Consider the following 4,714-nt stretch of genomic DNA (forward strand, 5'->3'; position numbering starts at 1 on the left):
GGAACAGGGAGTTTAGTCAGAGTTTAGTCAGAGAGATAGAACAGGGAGTTTAGTCAGAGTTTAGTCAGAGAGATGGAACAGGGAGTTTAGTCAGAGCCTCTCTCTACTGGGTTATTGACATGGGAAACACATGTTTACATTGTCAAAGCAAGTGAAGTAGATAATAAACAACAGTGAAATAAACAATAAAAATGAACAGTAAACATTACACTCACAGAAGTTCCAAAAGAATAAAAACATTTCTCTCTCCCCTGTCCCAGGTCTATGTAGGTGCATTGTGGGTGGTAGGCTCCGGTGCCACAGACATGGGCCTCCTCTCTCCCCCCCTCCCTCTCCTTTCCTCACCTCAGTGCTGTGTCCCAGGTCTATGTAGGTGCATTGTGGGTGGTAGGCCCCGGTGCCACAGACGTACACATGGGTCTTATTGAAGGGCTGGAGKAGMCGCACGTAGTTGGCRCAGTCAGTCTGAAACAACGTTAGGATTTACATTAAACATACATGACACACCCACACTAGGCTTATTTCATCTCCTTGTCCAGGTGGAGAGGGCAGTGTGAAGTGCAATTGGAGTTGCATTCATCTGTGGATCTTGTTTACGGCAAGTAATGTAATTGGAGTGGATCTAGCGCAGTCCTGGATGAGTGGTTGATCAGTGTGTCATGACCAGCCTTTTCAAGCACTCTATAGATACAGATGTGAGTGCTACAGGGGTGATAGTCATCATTAGGCAGGTTAACCTTTGAGCGTTTTGGGAAACAGGGACAATGGTGGTCAGCTTGAAACATTTTGGGATTACCGACTGGGACCAAGGAGAGACCTGAAAATGTCTATGAAGACAGCTTACACGAAATGTCTATGAAAGACACTTACCAGCTGGTCTGCGCGTGCTTTTGCGAGCAAAACCCTGGTAATTCCTTCTGATGTTAACCTTTTAAAACGTTTGCCTCACATCGTGCCATGGAGAGTGGTTACACAGTCATCCAGAAAAAAAAGTAGAAATAAACTTTAGTCCAGAGTTTATGGTCAGAGGATGGAACAGGAGTTAGTCAGAGAGATGGAACAGGGAGTTGTAGTCAGAGAAGATGGAGATGTGTTAACGAGCTGCTGAAGGATGATTATAGTTCGTTGAGAAGAATGCCAGGGAGGATTTTAGTCAGAGAGTCAGTGAAACAGGGAATGATTGATTTAGGTGACAGAGCATCGTTTAGTCAGAGCGGATGAGTATGATCGAGTGGAGAGTTTATGTCAGGAGGTTTTTAGGTTGAGATGTGAGTGGAGCAGGGATTAGTCGAGAGAAAGACTGGAACAGGAGTTTTCAGTCGCAGAGCGAAACGGGATTTAGCGTTTAGTAGGTGAACAGGTTTCAGAGAGTATGGAACAGGGAGTTTAGTCAGAGTTTAGTCAGAGACATGGAACAGGAGTTAGCAGAGTTATTGCTTCAGAGATCTGATTGCGAACAGAGAGTTTAGTCAGGAGTATGTGAGAACGAGTCTGTAGAGATGGACGCAGAGTGCACAAGAGGAAGCGAGAGTCAGAGCATCACTAGGGGAACCAGATTTAAGTAAGACGAGATTGGATACAGGGAGTTTAGTCAAAGAGATGGAACAGGAGTTTAGTCAGAGAGATGGAACAGGAGTTTAGTCAGATTTAGTCAGAGAGATGGAAAGGGAGTTTAGTCAGAGAGATGGAACAGGGAGTTTAGTCAGAGAGAGTGGAACAGGAGTTTAGTTCAGAGAGATGGACAGGAGTTTAGTCAGAGAGATGGAACAGGGAGTTTAGTCAGAGAGATGGAAAAGGGGTTTTAGTCCAGAGCTTTAGTCAGAAGATGAACAGGGAGTTTAGTCAAAGAGATGGAACAGGGAGTTTAGTCAGAGAGATGGAACAGGGAGTTTAGTCAGAGAGATGGAGCAGGGAGTTTTGTCAGAGTTTAGTCAGAGAGATGGAACAGGGAGTTAGTCAGAGAGATGGAACAGGGAGTTTATGTCAGAGTTTAGTCAGAAAAGATGGAAAAGGGAGTTTAGTCAGAGTTTAGTCAGAGAGTGGAACAGGGAGTTTAGTCAGAAGATACGAACAGGGGGTTTAGCGTCCAGAGTTAGTCGAAAGATGGAACAGCTGGACGTTTAGTCAATTAGTCAGAGAGATAGGAACAGGGAGTTTCAAGTAAGAGAGATGGAACAGGGAGTTTAGTCAGAGAGATGGACAGGAAGTTTAAGTCCAGAGAGATGGAACAGGAGTTTAGTTCAGAGAGATGGTAACAGGGAGTTTAGTCAGGCCGTTTAGTCAGAGAGATGGAACAGGGAGTTTAGTAGAGAGATGGAACAGAAGAGTTCTAGTCAGAGGAGATGAGAACAGGGAGTTTAGTCAGAGTTTAGTCACGAACAGATGGAAAAGGGAGTTTAGTCAGAGTTTAAGTCAGAGGATGGAACAGGGAGTTTAGTCCGAGAGATAGAACCAGGCGAGTTTAGTCAGCAGTTTAGTCAGAAAGATGGAACACGGGAGTTTTAGGTCAGAGTTTAGTCAGGAGAGATTGGAAAGGGAGTTTAGTAAGAGAGATGGAACAGGGTTTAGTAGAGAGATGGAACAGGGAGTTAGTCCAAGAGATTGGAACAAGGGAGTTTAGTCATGAGAATGGAACAGGGAGTTTTAGTCATGAGAGATGGAAGCAGGGAGTTTAGTTCAAAGTTTAGTCAGAAAAGATGGAAAAGGGAGTTTAAGTCAGCAGTTTAGTCAGAGAGATGGAACAGGGAGTGTTGTCAGAGAGATAGAACAGGGCAGTTTATTCAGAGTTTAGTCAGAAAGATGAACAGGAGTTTAGTCGAGAGTTTAGTCAGAGAAGATGGAACAGGAGTTTAGGTAATGAGAGAGAGAGGAGTTAGCGAATGAAAGGGAGTTCTAGTCAGAGAGATGGAACGGGAGTTTAGTCAGACGAGATGGAACAGGGAGTTTAAGCAGAGGTGACAGGGGAGATCAGATTTAGTCAGAGAGATGGAAACAGGGAGTTTAGGTTAAGAGAGATGGAAAGAGAGTTTAGTCAGAGAGATGGAACAGGGAAGTTTAGTCAGAGAGGGATGGAACAAGGGAGTGTTAGTCAGAGTTTAGTCAGAAGTTTAGTCAGAGAGGATGGCAACAGGGAGTTTATTGCAGAGTTTACGTCAGAGAGGATGGAACAGGGAATTTAGTCAAGAGATGGAACAGGGAGTTTAGTCAACGAGAGATGGAACAGGGGAGTTTAGTCAGAGAGAATGCGAACAGGGGATTTAGAAAGAGTTTTAGTCAGAGAGATGGAACAGGGAGTTTACGTCAGAGTTTAGTCAGAGAGATGAAACAGGGAGTTTAGTCAGAGTTTAGTCCGAGAGATGGAACAGGAAGTTTAGTGTTGCAAGAGTTTAGTCCAGGAGAGATGGAACAGGGAGTTTAGTCAGGAGTTTAGTCAGAGAGTTGCGAACACGGGAGTTTAGAAAAGATTTAGTCAGCAGAGCATTCGGAAAACAGGGAGTTTAAAAGAGGTTTAGTCAGAGAGATGGGAACAGGGCAGTTTATAGATTAGCAGAGAACAGGATTTAGTATCAGAGTATGAGGATGGCAACAGGAGTTTTAGTGCAGAGTTAGTCAGAAGAGAATGGAACAGGGAGTTTAGTCAAGGTCTTAGTCAGGAGAGATGGAACAGGGGTAGTCGAGTTTAAGTCAGCAAGAGCAAGGATATTGTAGCGAAGGAACAGGAGTTTAGTCAGCAGCTCTCTCTACTGGGTTATTGGCATGGGAAACAATGTTTACTTGCCAAAAGGCAAGTGAAGTAGATAATAAAACAAAGTGAAATAAACATAATACATGAACAGTTAACATTACACTCACAGAAGTTCAAAAGAATAAAACAATTTCCTCTCTCCTCGCTCCAGGTCTATGTAGGTGCATTGTGGGTGGTAGGCCCGGTGCCACAGACGTACCATGCCCCCCTCCCCCCCCCCCTCCCCTCTCCTTTCCTCACCTCAGTGCTGTGTCCCAGGTCTATGTAGGTGCATTGTGGGTGGTAGGGCCCGGTGCCACAGACGTACACATGGGGTCTTATTGAAGGGCTGGAGTAGACGCACGTAGTTTGGCGCAGTCAGTCTGAAAACAACGTTAGGATTTACATTAAACATACTGACAACACATCTACAGTACAGTCATAGTCAACAGAGATTAAACATTATATATAAATGCCTTTAGCAGATGCTTTTATCCAAAAGCGACATACAAACATGTGTGAATACATAGCAGTACGAGTGCATACTTAAGTATGAGTGCATACATACGTACGAGTGCACATACAGTCGAGTGGCAACAGACAGTATGACGTGATCAGAAGTGACGCAGTGCATACATACAGTACGAGGCATACATACAGTACGAGTTGCATACATACAGTATGAGTGCATACTGTCACAGTATGAGTGCATTACATTTTTTTACAGTAGAGTGCATACATACAGTAGGAGTGCAAGTACTGTTACAGTACGAGTGCATACTTACAGTACGGAGTGCATACAGTACAGTAGCGCATGACATACATACAGTAAGAGTGCATACATACAGTACGAGTGCATACATACAGTATGAGTGCATACATACAGTACGAAGTGCATTATTTACAGTACGAGTGCATACTTACAGTACGAGTGCATACTTACAGTAACGAGTGCATAACATAACAGTATGGAGTAGCCCCAGGCGAACC

General features: G+C 44.1%; 1 pseudogene; it reads right to left on the reverse strand.

Moving 5' to 3' along the window:
• The window catches only part of LOC112075370 (semaphorin-3D-like), a 48,557-nt pseudogene that overhangs the window by 42,452 nt on the left and 1,391 nt on the right, over nt 1-4,714 (reverse strand).

The sequence above is a fragment of the Salvelinus sp. IW2-2015 genome, unplaced genomic scaffold (assembly GCF_002910315.2).
Source record: "Salvelinus sp. IW2-2015 unplaced genomic scaffold, ASM291031v2 Un_scaffold3111, whole genome shotgun sequence".
Classification (NCBI taxonomy): Eukaryota; Metazoa; Chordata; class Actinopteri; order Salmoniformes; family Salmonidae; genus Salvelinus; species Salvelinus sp. IW2-2015.